This window comes from Pinus tabuliformis, chromosome 7 (assembly GCF_031772625.1).
Source record: "Pinus tabuliformis cultivar Carrire ecotype Pingquan chromosome 7, CPIR1, whole genome shotgun sequence".
Taxonomy (NCBI): domain Eukaryota; kingdom Viridiplantae; phylum Streptophyta; class Pinopsida; order Pinales; family Pinaceae; genus Pinus; species Pinus tabuliformis.
Genome location: NC_142293.1, coordinates 699239758 through 699256180, shown reverse-complemented (window position 1 = coordinate 699256180; position 16423 = coordinate 699239758).

Genomic DNA, 16423 nt, shown 5'->3' with positions numbered 1-16423 from the left:
CATCTTCAGCTCCACCGCATACACCTTCGTCCACACCACCACCACCATTCAATATGGAGAATTTAGTAAAATTGCCCATTTTCAAGGGCTTGGGGAATGAGAACCTGAACCAGTTTTGGTTCGTTGCGAAGGCTGTGTAGGAAGCCCAGGGCATTACAGATGATCATATAAAGAAAGAAACATTAGTTACTGCTTCACAGGAATGCACGCTGACGTGGTACATTAAGTACTGCACTGATAACCCGATGGTTGCGTTAGCGGACATTCAGACTATGGTGAATAAGGAATTTAGTAATCCTAAGTCTGAAGCACAATCAATTATTGGATTCAAGGAAATCATGATGAAGCCTGGAGAGACACCCTGGGAGTTGGATCAGAGATTGAAGTGCAAGATTTGCGAAGCTAACATGAATCTTACAGATGGACAGCACTATGAATGGTTTTTGGCTTCACTCTTGCCTCATCTAAGGGTTGCTTTATCACAACAAAAGATTGGGACCTAGGCGGAGGATCTGGAAATTGCGATGAGATTGCACAAGACACCAATTCAAGATGTTGCTTTAGGAGTTCAATAGATCCACGCAGAGTTGTAGAACCTTTTCCTAGAATTCCAAAGTTTGAAGAAGGATAGAGTGGCTTAGTCAGAGGTGCACGAAGAGGTTTGGTGTTTGAAATGTAAGAGTCAAGGGGCATGATAAAGATCATTGCCCTATCTTCGCGAATTATGTCGCAGGAAGAGGGTCGATGCCTCTGAGGGAAAAATCTCAAGCAGGGTCAAGTGCAGGGCCTGCGCTGTGGTGTGCTATCTGTTAGGTAGCTAGAAAACATATGACAGATAATTGGCACTTATTGCAAAAATTTGTACAGACATCACAACAGCTCTTCTGCAAATTCTGCAAATCGGTAGGTCGTGAGGAGTGCGATTACTGTAGTTATGAGTTAATGATAGAGAGAACACCCTTTTATCAAATATAGACAAAAACTCGGCCTCCGGATTAAGGCGTTGGGGGGCCGTGAGGAAGATATCAGTGGTTCAGACAAGGCCAAGGTGGAGGAGGACCTGCAAGAGGTCGGGGGAAAGTTAGTTGCTACAATTATGGAGGTCTAAGACACTACGTGCGAGAATCTACGAACCTGATGCGCCTGTCATGTCGATACTGTACTCATTTTGACCATGCAACAGAAGACTGCCCTGCATTAATAACTAAGATGTGCAAAAAGGGGACGCAACGTCACCAGCCTACGCATAACCTGCAGATGATGAGGGTTGAACCCCGCGAAGAGGACCCCAATATGAATATTGTGATGTGAAGTGGAATGACAACTAGCGAAGATAAGAGAAAGTGGCCTGAAGAAGGTGAATGGGTCTGCAAAGCTCCAGAAAATGAGGTTGTCTTTGATTTGGAGCACGCAAAGGAAACCTTCATGGAAGCAAGGAAAAGGTTCGCTGAGGCTTCTACCTCAGGAAGTCAGGATAAGAAGTCTGAAGAAATGGACCCATCCATGCTTACTACCTTTTTGGAGACCTGTATGAAGTTGCTACGCGATAGCAAGGTCGTAGAGGGATTATAAGATTTGATTAATAAATGTGTTGGTAATGCTGTTGAGGGACCGTGCATGGTTAGGAAAATTGGTAAGCATAAGGCAAGAACAGAGCGTGAGATGAGGCTCACCACGCAAATAGGAGAGTATGAAATGGACCAAGTTATTATGGATCTTGGGTCAGATGTGAATGTTTTTCCGAAACAAAAATGGGAGAGAATGGGGAGACCTGTATTGCAGTGGTCTCATATTCAATTGAGGATGGAAAATTAGCAAAAGATTATCCCCGTGGGAAGATTACAGGGAGTGATAGTCGATATTGAAGGCACGAGTGCATTGGCGGATTTCGAAGGAATAAAGATTATCGATGACAACAATCCCTACCCCGTGCTCCTTGGGATCAACTGGGCTATCGACATGAATGGGTTAATCAATTTTAAGAAGTAGATGATGTCATTTGAAAGAAAATCGCTCCGCATAGTAGTACCGTTGGACCCTGTAGAAGGACCGCGATATACTGAACCAGTCCGTGATTACGAAAGTGACGATGATTTGGACCAAATTTATAAGATAATGGAATGAGATCAAGATTGGGTGAATCTGACAGCAGATGGACATATTGCATGGGACCGTGAAATCTCCTACACATCAGATTCAGATGAGGAATTGGAACACTCACAGAATAGATTGCACGAAGTGTCTACGCTACGATGTAACATGATGACCAAATCCTTGCACTACGTATCAACGGAGGTAAGAAGTCTACCTTATTATCAAGGTTTATCTGATGTTGATAAATTTTTGGATGCATTTGAAAGGGAAGTGCCACAGAAGCAGTGATTCCAAGCCTTGGACTTGGCACTACGCCTGCAAGATGGTGGGGTATGCATAAAGATAATTTTGATGGGTGGCGCGAATATAGAAGAATGATGAGGATGCGGTTTGGTTGCCCAAAAGTACAATTAACAGAAAAATATGACAGGAGGAGTGATCTGCGTGATCACTTAGTGAAATGGACTGATGCTTATGGAACAGAACTGCAACTGGAGTGGGTGCATCTGTTCTGTCACACCTTGGATGTAATACCAATGAATTAGTACTTGGAAACAGAGCTATGCCACAACATGGACGAATGGGATACTTTGAGACAGGGATTCTTGATAACATTCAGCTTTGAAGATGGATTTGAGTGTATTGATGAAGCGTTGCAGGAGGTCAAAGCAGTGATCTTTAGAATCCCATAGGATCCCTTGAATTTGATTCAACTAGATTGGATCACTTAGTTGCGCCATGCACTGGATTGCTACAATGTGACTGCTCAAGAAGAAGAGGTGGATGTCCCCAAGGCAGAATGTCACTGCGAAGTTGAGGGGCCACAAATAGAGAATCCCGATATCACTGCACCGCTAAAAACGAGACAAGTGAACATTGGGATAGAGGCGGAGCCAAAGTTTACGAAGATAGGGGACTATTGGGATGATGCTATGGTGGATAAGGTCGTTGAGTTGCTCCACGAGTACCAGGATTTGTTCCCTACAACATTTTCTGATCCAAATGGATCGAAGAATGCCCTCTAAGTCTTCATGAAACTTCTAAAAAGCATGCCCAAGGCCAAAAATCCCTTAAAAGATCAAAATCATCATAAGAGGGACACCCTTAGCCGGGCGGAAAAACACTATCAGGCAGCCCAAAACCTGTGAAATCAATGAAAAATAGAGTAATTGGAGGTGGAACCAGTGATGCACAGTAGCCATCCGATCTGGTCAATCAACGGTCCCGATTAGATCGACAATCGTAAGCGGTGGAAACCTTCAGCAAAGATCGGCAGGATATACTCAAGAGTTGCGATCGCAAACAGCAATATCGGCGCTTAACATATGTATATGGAAATGACGATTGGTGGAGTTAATATGGACCGTTGATCATGCGTGCATATTGATGGCCCATATTACATAGCTGGATAACTATCGAGGGATTGCAGAAGTGCTTACAATGGCAAAAGGGTTCTTACGATGAGTGATTGCGATATATCACATCGCCGCATATTGGAACTATGCAGAGGGGCCGATATCAATACACCATGTGACAACCAGACCCGATAGCATTCTAAAGGAAATTTGATATAATTTCAAGTCTGTAACAGGGCCATTTCAATGTATTTTCGTGATTATCGTGTATTTCCAAAACACAAAGGGACGGAGCCTTTCCGAGATGCGATGGTGATTGATAGGTAGACCCGATAGGGATTGAACCATAATTAAAGGACTTTAAAGTCTCACATATCATGCTTTGGGCAGTTTATCTCTATTAAACTCTGTTTTCACTATAAAAATAGGGCCCGCCCATTACAGGTGTTTCAGGGGCCTGAAGCACTCTAGCACTGCGGAATGGGTGGCCACCTCCTCTCCATGCATTGAGCAATGATTGTATAACATTGGGGAGGAATTCAAAGCATTCAAGAGGCCGGGGAGACCGAGAGACAGGACCATGAAATGAACAGGTAGCGCATTTTTGGCTATAAATCCACAGACAGAGAGCATAATGGAAGGAAAGCAGTATTCAGGCAAATGTCAAGACAGATTTGGGACATAGAGCATTAGGGGAGTCTGTGTACTCATAGAGAACTTGAGATGTTTGAGTAAACTCTTATTGTTGTATTCTGTTGTGTGTGAAGCTCAAATTAAGCTCACTGTTGTAAACAAAACTCCGCTTGAAGACATAATAAAGAGGCCACCACTAAAGGCTGGACTAGGAGATGTAGCCCAGGAGTATTGAGTGAACTCCTTATTAAATTTGTTGTATCATGTGTTATCTATTATGTTTTGTTACTGCTCCATTGTCTGTGCATTTCGCAATCTTATTGATCCATTGCATATAATGACATAGACTAATCCATGCACATAAGTCTATAATACCTTATTAATTATCTTAGATCTCATTTTCAGATCAAGTGGTATCAAAGCTTTAGGTTGCCAAGGTTAGACAAGCTTGTGTTGGACTATTTTTGAATGCTAACTAGATCAAAGCTTAAATTAGGAGAAGGAGAATTGGTTGAATCTAACCCAGAAATGGGTAGAGTCTATACTAGGAGGAAAATGTCAGAAGAAATTCCCTTGGAATCAGACTCTCAGTTCATGGACAGTTTCATGACTATGAGAGCCATGGTAGAGGAAATGTATAGAGAATTTAAGAAAGGTCGAAGTGAATATTCTTCAACTTCCCATGACAAAGGAGTAGAATAATCTCTCCTAAATGACCATTCTAAAGGCAAAGGGAAAGAATAAAAGCTTCCCACACATCCTGATAGTCTTGAAAATGAAAAGAAGAAAGCATCTTTGATTAAATTAGATGTTAAATTTGATCTGCCAATATATGATGGAGAGTTAAATGTATAGAAGCTGGATAACTAGATTAGGTAGATTGATGTGTATTACAGGGTGCAGAGCATTGACTCAGACAGAAGTAAGATTTAGCTGGCCAGCTTATGCCTTGGAGGAACTGCCTTGGTATGGTGGGAAGGCAGGACACAACATGACTTGAAAAAACATGGTAAAATTCTTTCTGTCTGGAGTGAATTTGTTTCTGCAATTAAAAAACAATTCTATCCACTAGCTTATATGCAGCAAGCTATGATGAGTTGGAAAACTCTTCACCAATTAAAAGGGAAAAGTGTACAAAGCTACACCCAAGAATTTAGAAAAAGAGCTTTGATTCTAGGCATTTATTTAGACTCACCTGAAACATTGCTGAAGTATATAAGTGGTCTACATAGTTATTTGAGACACACCATTCTCATGTTTAACCCTACTAGCATAGATGAAGTATCTATTCAAGCTACCCATCTAGAGGCTAGAGGCAAGAATGTGAACCCAGAGATTGGGGGACCATCGAAACCCATTGCAAACAAGAACAAGGAAAAGAGGAAGCAGAAATGGAAAGAGAGGAAGGCCAATGTTGTACAAATGGCCAATGCTGTACAAAAGGCCAAACCTTCATGCACTCACTGCAAGAAGGATGGACATCATGATGAACATTGCTGGTCTTTGCATTCGAAGCTGAAACCCAAGAAGTTCGATGGCAATAAGAAGAAGGTTGCTGCTGCTGTTCAAAGAGATTTGGGGTCAGACTCAGGTAATGAACCAACCATCACAACCACAGGTATACAAGGTAAAAATTCTGAAGCATCTTCTAGTAATTCTGCCCAAAATATTGATAATGAAGAAAATGAGAGAAGAATACATGAGCTTTTTCATATTAGAGTTATTTCCAAGCATCAAAAGATTGATACTTTGTTTGATAGTGGCTTACAAGTAAACTTAATTTCTGAATAAATTGTAAAGAAACTGGGATTACTAACCACACCTCACAAGAAGCCATATCCATTAGGTTGATTATGTGATAAAGCAAAGCTACAAATGACTAGACAATGTAAACTTAGGTTTGCCATTGGTTCAGCATTTGTAGATGAGGTTGAGTTAGATGTAATTCCCTTGGATATATGTGGGATTGTTTTAGGGAGTCCTTACTTGTATGATAGAAAAGCAATTTTCTATAGAGCAGAAAATAAGTATCAACTTGTTAAAGATGGAATAGAATATACTGTAAGAGCTCACAAACTCAAAAATAATTATACTCTCATAAACTTAGGGCAGATGAAAAGGATTGTAAATTCATGCAAGAAATTTTTACTGATGGTTTTAAAGGAAAAGAAACCTGAAAAAAACCAATATATTTGAGGGCTGTGATGCTAAACAATGAACTGATTTAGAAAAAGTTGTTTCAGAATATGATATATTATTTCAAGAACCTAAAGGTCTACCACCAAAAAGGGAAATTGTACATGATATTAATTTGCAACAAGATGCCCCATTGCCTAACATCGGAATGTACAGATTATTTTCTTTAGAGAATGCAGAAATCAAGAAGTAGGTATAGGAGCCACTCGAGAAAGGGTTCATAAGACCAAGCACATCACCATGCAGATCTCCAATTGTGTTGGTGAGAAAGAAGGATAGTTCGTGGAAGATGTTCATTGATTACCGAGCACTTAATAAAATAACGATCAGGAATCGTTATCCCCTTCCTCACATAGATGATCTATTGGATTAGCTAAAAGAGGCTGCTTACTTTTCCAAGTTGGACCTACATAGTGGTTACCATCAGGTCAGTGTAGCAGAGCAAGATGCATGGAAGACTACTTTCAAAGCAAAGCAAGGGCTGTATGAATGGCTAGTTATGCCTTTTGGCTTAACTAATTCTCTTGCCACTTTCATGAGAGTAATGAATGATGTACTCAGGCCTTTTATTGATGATTTTTTGATTGTATATCTAGATGACATTCTTGTATTCAGTAAAACATGGGAAGAACATTTAAAGCATGTGAAGCAAACTCTAGATGTTTTGAAAAAGGAAAATATTTATGTTAAATTATCAAAATGTGAATTTGGAAAAACATCTTTGAATTATTTGGGTCATATAGTAGGGGGTGGTGAACTAAAGATAGATCCCTCTAAGGTTGCAGTCATTGTAAACTGGCCTAAACCCAAGTCTGCTACAGAAGTTAGAAGCTTCCTAGGGGCAACACAATATTGGAGAAAGTTTATTGCTAACTTTTCCTTAATTGTAGCTCCCTTACATGCTTTGACAGGATTGAACAAGGTGTTTTAGTGGGGAGGAAAATAGCAGAGAGCATATGACACTTTGAAAGAAAAAATTAGTACAGCACCAGTACTAGCATTGCCAAATCTTCAACAACCATTTGAGATTGAAATAGATGCCAGTGATTATGCCATGGGAGCAGTGTTGATTCAACATGGTAAACCCATATGCTACCATTCTGAAACTTTTAATTCTGCAGTAGTTAATTATCCTACATATGATAAAGAATTGTATGCATTATTCCAGAGTGTGAAAAAGTGGAAACATTATTTAATGGGAAAAGAAACAGTAATACATACTAATCATCAGCCACTGCAGTACTTGCACTCACAAACTAAGTTGCAACAATCAAGACACTATAGGTCGATGGGTTTCCTACAACAGTTTCATTTAGTCATCAGATATAAGAAGGGCATACACAATAATGTTGCAGATATGTTTTCCAGACCAATCATAAATGCATCTATTATACTTAAGCATAACTCAGTAATGCATGAAATCTACATTGAACAATATGCTCAAGATATATACTTTAAAGATGTATACGCAGCGTTAAGTAATGGCAAAAAGGTAGAAGAATTGGATTACTACATTAAGGACCAACTCTTGTATCATTTGGGAAAGCTATGCATTCCACAAACAGAGAGAATTAATATAATTAGGGAAGCACATACTTCTCTGATATCAGGTAATTTTGGTGCAAGCAAAACAATTGCACAACTACAATGATAGTGTTATTGGCTAAAAATGGATGAAACAGTTTCTAGATATGTAAGAGGATGTACCATGTGTGCTAAAAGCAAGCCCAACAATAGAAAACTAGGGTTGTACACTCCACTGCCAGTCCCTTCCCGTCCTTGGGAAAGTGTCTCCATGGATTTTGTCGGGGGATTGCCAAAATCTAGAAAGGGACATGACTATTTATATGTTATTGTGGACAGGTTCAGCAAAATGTGTATTTTAATACCTTGTAATAAGCAGATTACAGCTAAACAAATAGCGAAATTGTTCTTTCAGCATGTTTGGGTGCATTTTGGGTTACCCACTTCCATAATATCTGATCGAGACTCCCAATTTGTTGGGAATTTTTGGTCAAGTCTGTGGGAATTAATGGACACCAGACTGAAGAAAAGCACAACCTTTCATCCACAAACAGATGGCCAAACAGAGGTAGTCAACCGGACAGTGATCCAGTTGCTCAGGGGTTATTGCATCAAGCATCCCAAGCTTTGGGATGAACATTTATGTTATGTGCAACATGCTTACAACCGTGCTAAACATTCTTCTACACAGAGATCTCCTTTTGAGACCTGTTTTGGTTTTATACCATGGTCTCCTTTGGATTTTGTCTTTGAAAAAGATATAGCAGTTGTTGGACACAGTGATGTGGATAAAGCAACCATATTTATTGAATAGATCCAAGAGACTCACCAGGCAGTCCAGGAATAGCTGGAAAAGAGCCAAGCCAAATACAAGGCAAGGCATGATAAACACCGGGTGGAGCACAAATTCCAAGTTGGCGATCAAGTATGGTTGTATATCAGCAAGGACAGAATGCAAGGTGAAGCAAAGAGAGGTTGAAGCCAATAAGGTATGGGCCTTTTAAGGTACTTGAGAAAATTGGTGAGAATGCTTTCCGCCTTGATCTGCCAGCATACATGCACATCTATTCAGTAGTAAATGCAAAAAATTTAAGACTGTTTGAACCTCATTAATTGAAGATCCTAAAGAGTAAAGCCAATTGCCTTCCATTGATGATATGTTGCCTGAATACCTCAATGAGCTGCAGGAAGATACAATTCTAGACAGGAAGGTGAGGACGATGCGCAGAGGAGATGTTGAGTACCTAAGGATTGGACTCAAAGGTTCAAAACCCAGCAGTGTGAAATGGATAGAGATTGGACAAGTGAGGCAGCAATATCGTCACTTGATTGATGCTTGAAAACCAACTTTTGGTGGTCCAAAAGCCTTTTTCAGTGGGAAGGCGTGATCCAAATGGATCCAAGAATTCCCTCTAAGTCTTCATGAAACTTCTAAAAAGCATGCCCAAGGCCAAAAATCCATTAAAATATCGAAATCATCATAAGAGGGACACCCTTAGCCAGGCGGAAAAACACTATCAGGCAAACCAAAACCCATGAAATCAACGAGAAAATAGATTAATTGGAGGCGGAACCAGTGATGCATAGTAGCCGTCCAATCTGGTCGATCAACGGTCCCAATCAGATCGACAATCACAATAAGCGGAAACCTTTGGCAGAGATCGGCGGGATATACTCAAGAGTTGCGATTGCGAACAGCGATATTAGTGCTTAACATATGTATATGGTGACGGTGATTGGTGGAGTTAATATGGACCATTGATCAAGTGTGCAGATCGACGACCCATATTACATTTCCAGATCACTATCAAGGGATTGCAGAAGTGCTTACAATGGCAAAAGGGTTCTTTTGATGAGCGATTGCGATATATCGCATTGCATCGAAACTATGCAGAGGGGCCGATATCAATACACCATGTGATAGCTAGACTCGATAGCATTCTAAAGGAAATTTGATATAATTTCAAGTCTGTAACAGGGCCATTTCAATGTATTTTCGTGATTTTCATGTATTTCCAAAACACAAAGGGACAAAGCCTTTCTGAGATGCGATGGCGACCAATAAGCAGACCCGATAGGGATTGAACCATAATTAAAGGACTTTAAAGTCTGACATATCATGTTTTTGGTAGCTTATCTCTGTTAAACTGTGTTTTCACTATAAAAACAGGGCACGGCCGTTACAGGCGTTTCAGGGGCTGAAAGCACTCTAGCGCTGCAGAATGGGTGGCCACCTCCTCTCCATGCATTGAGCAATGATTGTATAACGCTGGAGAGGGATTCAAAGCGTTCAAGAGGCCGGGGAGACTGAGAGATAGGACCATGAAATGAATAGGCAACATATTTTTGGCTATAAAGCCACAGACAGAGAGCATAATGGAAGGAGAGTAGTATTTAGGAAAATGCCGAGATAGAGTTGGGACAAAGAGTATTAGGGGAGTCTATGTACTCATAGAGAACTTGAGAGGTTCAAGTAAACTCTTATTGTTGTATTCTATTGTGTGTGAAGCTCAAATTGAGCTCATTGTTGTAAACAAAACTCTGCTTGAAGACATAATAGAGAGGCCACCACTAAAGGTTGGACCAAGAGATGTAGCCCAGGAGTATTGGGTGAACTCCTTATTAAATTTGTTGTGTCATGTGTTATCTATCATGTTTTGCTACTGCTTCATTGTCTGTGCATTTCACAATCTTATCAATCCATTGCATATAATGGCATAGACTAATCCATGCACATAAGTTTGTAATACCTTATTAATTATCTTAGATCTCATTTTTAGATCATTTTCAGACCTAAAAGGAATAATAGGCGATTTAGGGGTGATGAAGATAATGTTGAAACTAGACACGAAGCCTATGAAACAGAGGCCATATCACCTCAATCCTAAGTACAAAGAAAGGGTCCGCTTAGAATTTGACAAAATGTTGGCAGCAGGAATCATTGAACCAGTGGAGGAATCTGATTGGGTCAGTCCTATGGTAGTTTAGGAAAAGAAGCAGAAGGATGAAATAAGGATATGCATAGATCTCAAGAAGCTGAATGATGCTTGCGTGCATGATCCTTTTCCAACTCTGTTCACCAATGAAGTGTTGGATAATGTAGGAGGACAAGAAGCATATTCATTCACTGATGGGTTCTCGAGGTACCATCAGATCAAGATCGCACCGGAAGATAGGAGTAAGATGACCTTCATGACTGAATGGGGATGCTTTTAGTATACTATAATGCCTTTTGGACTGAAGAACACACTGTTGATATTTTCGCATGTAGTCATCGCGGCATTCAAGGACTTCATTCACAAGTTTTTGGAGGTATACTTTGATGATTGGACGGTGTTTGGGCTAGTAAAACACCATGTAGCTAGTCTACGCTTGATGCTGGATACATGCCGGAGGTATCAGATCGCGCTAAATTTGAAGAAATGTTTGTTCTATGTTCCCTTCAGAATCTTGCTGGGTCATGTAGTATGCAAACAAGGATTAATGGTGGATCCAGCTAAGATCGTGGTTATAATCAATTTGGAGGCGCCAAGAAGTGTCAAACAGTTGTGCACAACGCTGGGGCATACTGGTTATTACCGAAAGTTCATCAAGAGTTATGCCCAGATTACCGCACCGATGGAAAAATTGTTGAACAAGGATGCCTACATTCTGTTGGAATGAAGAATGTCAACAAAGTTGGATGTGTTAAAAGAAAATATGGTCATCGCGCTGATCCTAGTCTTCCCAGATTGGAAGAAGGAATTTCATGTGCATGTGGATGCATCATGTATTGCGTTGGGATCATTACTGACATAGGCTGGTGAGGGAGAGTTGGATCACCCTATCGTGTTTGCATGAAGGAAGTTACCTAAGGCTGAGAAGAATTATTCGACGACAGAGCGCAAAGTTTTGGCTATGGTGTACACACTCCAGAAGTTCAAACACTACTTGTTAGGTGGACACTTTAAGATGTATACATACCATTCTGCATTAAAGTGCCTGGTCAACAAGTTAGTGTTGGGGGGGGGGCATATGCAGATGGCTGTTGTTGTTTTAGGAATATGATTTTGAAGTCATTGTGAAGCTAGGGTGATTGAATGCAGGACCGGATCATCTGTCGAGCATTGAAACACATGAGGAGCCCACCAGTTTGGAGGAAGGACTGCCTGACGTGCAGCTCTTTGTGGTGCACCTAGAAAATAATCATCTTGCAGACATCATACAATTACTGACTATAGGAACGGCTCCATAAGGGTACACTAGTCAACATAAGAAGGAATTGGTGGTGCAAGAAAAAAAAATTTCTATTGTTGCAAGTCACTTGTATAAGATGGGTGTGGATGAGATATTGCGACATTATGTACCTGAGTTTGAACGAAGCAACATCATAGTCGAAGCTCATGGAGGGGCTATAGGAGGCCATTATGTTGTAAAAGCAACAGCATAGAAGATTTTACGCGCTGGGTTGTGGTTGTCGACACTGCATAAGGATTCCAAAGCTTATTGTAGGGTATGCGATGCATGTCAGAGGACAGACAGGCCATCATGGAAGGATGAGCTACCTCTGAATCCACAAGTGTCGTTGCATCCATTTCAAAAATGGGCAATTGATTTTGTAGGACCGATTCAGCCTCCGGGAAAGAAGACGGGTGCACAGGATATCATCACCGTGACTGATTATTTGACTAGATGGGTGAAGGCGTCTGTAAAGGATTATATAGGGGAAACAACAGCGAAGTTCCTATATGAATATGTGTTGACTAGGTTTGGTTGCCCGAAGATTTTGATGAGCAATCACGGTACACATTTACTTAATGAAACGATTAGTGTGCTGATGGAGGAATTCCAAGTTTATCATCAAAAGAGAATGCCATATCACCTTCAGGCTAATGGGACGCTGGAAGTGTTTAATAAGATATTGGATAATGTGCTGACAAAGGTTTTCAATGTGCAACGGAATGAATGGGATGTGCTCGTACCAACGGTGTTATGGGCTTATAGAACTACTTGTAAAAAGCTGACTAGACAGACACCTTTTCGACTGGTCTATGGCATAGAAGTTGTGATGCTGATGGAGTACATTATGCCTAGTCTATGGATAGTGATGTTCACAGGAATGGTGGACCATAGATCCTTAGAAGAAAGGCTTGTGCAACTGACAGAGCTGGAGGAAGATATATTCTTGGATGGATTCCATCAACAAGTTCAGAAGGAGCGCGAAAAGGTGTGGCACGATCGACACATCAAACTGTGCACCTTCAAGGTAAACGATTTAGTTTTATTATATGAAAGAAAGTTTGATAAATTTCTAGGAAAAATTTAGATGCATTGGCTGGGGCCATATGTGATCAAGGAGATTACTGATGATGGAGCAGTTCAGCTGGTGAAATTTAATGGAGATCCATTTCCCAGAAAGATAAATGGTAGTCGTTTGAATCCATGCACCAGGGATCCGTCTAGATGACTATATGACAGTATCACAGTCTTAGCACTCTAGGCAATTGCAAGGAGGTGCGGGACTATAAACTACACTGCTTGGATTGTAGAGCTGCACGATAAGGGGCCTGCACGGGATAGACAGGTGTCACAGTGTTAGCAGATGCACGAAGGGAGCTGCACTACAGGATGAGAGACTGTGCAGCTTAGCTAGAAAGTGACCATTACCATCACTGTTCATGATTTGATAGTGAGAAAATGGCTAAGAGGATCAGGGGGGAGGCATTTAAGGCTAAATTTAAGAGCGAGATCTTGGAAAATCTGCCACCAATCTAGCATTTATGAGCATATTTTGGGGGGGAACGGTTCAATTTGAATTCAAAATTGCCTATAAATTTTTGATGGCCACCCAATGAGAGACACTTTGCATTCTAAGAGTTTATGTGTTGCGCTATCTGGTGTGCATGAACCATGCGTTCTTTGAGGACTTGGTCATTAGTTCTATGTTTGACAAGTTACCTAAGGAAACCCAGCAACTTATTAATAGCTTCATGTCTGAATCCGTGGAAGCTGAAAGTGCTAGAGGGTCTATTGACTCTAAGGGAGCTCCCCCTAAGGTCATAAGTATGGAGGTGTCCGTAGTAGTGCCAAAATTTCTGAGGTTTCCTCGGCCGAAGCCTACGCCAGCAGGAGAGGTTCCCAAGCAGAAGAAGGATAAATAGAAGAAGACGTTGTCGGTGGATGAATCACCAAGGAAACAATAGAGAAAAGAAAATCCAACCACGTAGGAAAGGGAAAAAGTGGTCGACCTAGAGGGAGATTATGGCGCAAAGGACATTGATATTGACGGGGTAGACCCTATTTTTAGGCGGCTAGAATACATCCTTCCATGTCAGGGCAAGGTGAAGCTCCCAAAGGACCCAGATGAGGGAAATTTTCTCCTTCATACACCCCTTCTGCCAGAGAAATTCACATTTGAAGGTTCGTGCTTGGCATGCATCCCACATCTGAAGCTTGAAGATTGGGACTTGGGGGACACTAAGCAGTTCCCCCACCTGGCTACCAATAATTTCATGCAGTGATTATTCTACAAGGAGTCTGGCGTGACCACGTGGGAGCCAGTGAAGTGGATTCTTGAGGTGGAAAAGGCAGGATTGTTGAATGTGCTATGGGTGTCGCATTAACACCTCGCTCCCATAAATTTGATTGTTATCAAACAGTTGTTGTGCTCGGTGCCCGACGGGTGCCTGTGGTTGGAGGAGCCGATCCCTACAACTGACATGTTGATCCATAGGATCACCTTATTACCACATTTAGGACTAAATCTAGCCAAGGCATTTGGCAGAAAGATGGGCAAGCACAACCTCACCGAGTGGATGAAGGACAAGTTTAAGCTTGTCAGGAAGCTACGCAGGTATTAAATTTCAAGCATAGCTAACCCCGCAATAAAGGTGGCTGCCAAGATTTTGGTTGGAAAAATAACGATAAAGTGCCGCACAGACAAGGTGTCGGCACTAGTTGTTTCACTAGCAGCCCAGTGCGCAGAGGGCGTACAATTCACTAGGCGTGCTACCTGTGTTGTGAGTTCCTCATGAACTGTAGGGAGGCATAGGACCAGAGCAAGACGTTTCACTACTCATGGCTCTTACTTTTGATTGTGCCAGTCATGTGGCAGTTGCCAAAGGACAACCAATTTCCTCCGATCATGCCAGATTTGCCAGAAGCAGTGAAGTTTACTTCGCCATGGGCCACAAAGGGCGTTGAGTGGGTTCGAGAGAGCAAGTTGTTTTGGGTATTGATGGAGATGGGCATTAATATGGTCATCAACTCAAGGCACAGTTGTCACCAACCGTCTTTGAGCATTTGCCTGGGTACACGGAGTTCAAAGCAAACTTCCACTATATCTCCATCTGGGCATGAAAGGACCCAAAAAATAAGTGGTATGATTTACCATACCTCGCAATGGATGATGCCATTGCAGCGGTCCTCGATCGGTGGCTAGCAGACTGGCACACAAAATCGGATTTGTCTGTCGGAATTAGTAAGTCCACGGAAAAGCATAAAAAAGAAGTGGCATGATTGAAAGTTCAGCAGTTGGATGAAAAGTGAAAGAAGGAGACTGAGGAGAAGGCACGCGTAGAAGCGGAGCATGCTGCCAAGGAACAAGTAGAGTAGGAAGAGCGTAGCTCTAACAAGAGCCAGAAATCCCCTTCATAACAGATGAAGGATGACAAGCAATCAGAACAGGGTGGTGGAGATCTAGAAATCACTCCCTTCCGGGTGAAGCAGAACATGGAACAGGAAAAGGAAGGACCGTGAAAGAAGACCAAGGCCACTAAGTCATCGCTAGACCTGATCACCTTGACAGAGGGTGACTTCGATGACAATGGGCATAAGGTAAGGGATACGATAGTGAAACTGCTGCAGCAGTTTGAGCAGCAGTAGAAGTGGGCATTAAGTGTCATTTAGACAGGTATGCATGAGCTGCAGATCCAAACCACTAGACTACAGACAGTGCAAGATAGAGAAGCGCGTCATCAACTAGTTTAGCTTTGGGGACCACTCAAGCTGCAGAGTTGGTTCTATCTTAGACCTCCAAGAATTCGTGCTACTGAATGGAGCTCTAAGCGGGGAGGCAGAAGCATACAAGGTTACTGTCAACGCGCTGAGGAACGTTGGCCTCAAATTGGCCGCACTCCCCAGTGAATTCCTTCACACCCTACAAGCAGGTGTCATTGAAGACCTTAAGGCCCGAGAGCAGCGTGCGCTGCATATTATCAGTGAGAAGAAAATCAACAGTGAATAGATATCCGTTTGAGAAGACAGCCGTGCTAGAAGCCTAGAAGAAGGTTCAATAGAAGAATGAGCACACCACCAAAATAGTAGCTAGAGAATGCATAACCATTCCCAAACTGCATATCCCAGAAGAAGAACCGATGGAAGCCAAGATTCAGAAAGTGGCTATAGGTGTGTGTGACGTGAAGACCAAGATGGCAAAGGTTTAGTTTAAGCTGAACCTGAAAATTACAGAGCTTGAGTTGAAGGCACAACCTTCAACTCCACCCAAGGTCAAAGAAAAACGTGAAGCTACTGTGAGGGATGGAGTTGCTGCAGTAGATGTCGCAGTGGCAGAATGCACTGTGCCCTTCGAGAAGTCTATGGAGCTAATCACAAGTCTGCAAGAAGATCCTAACCCATAGAGG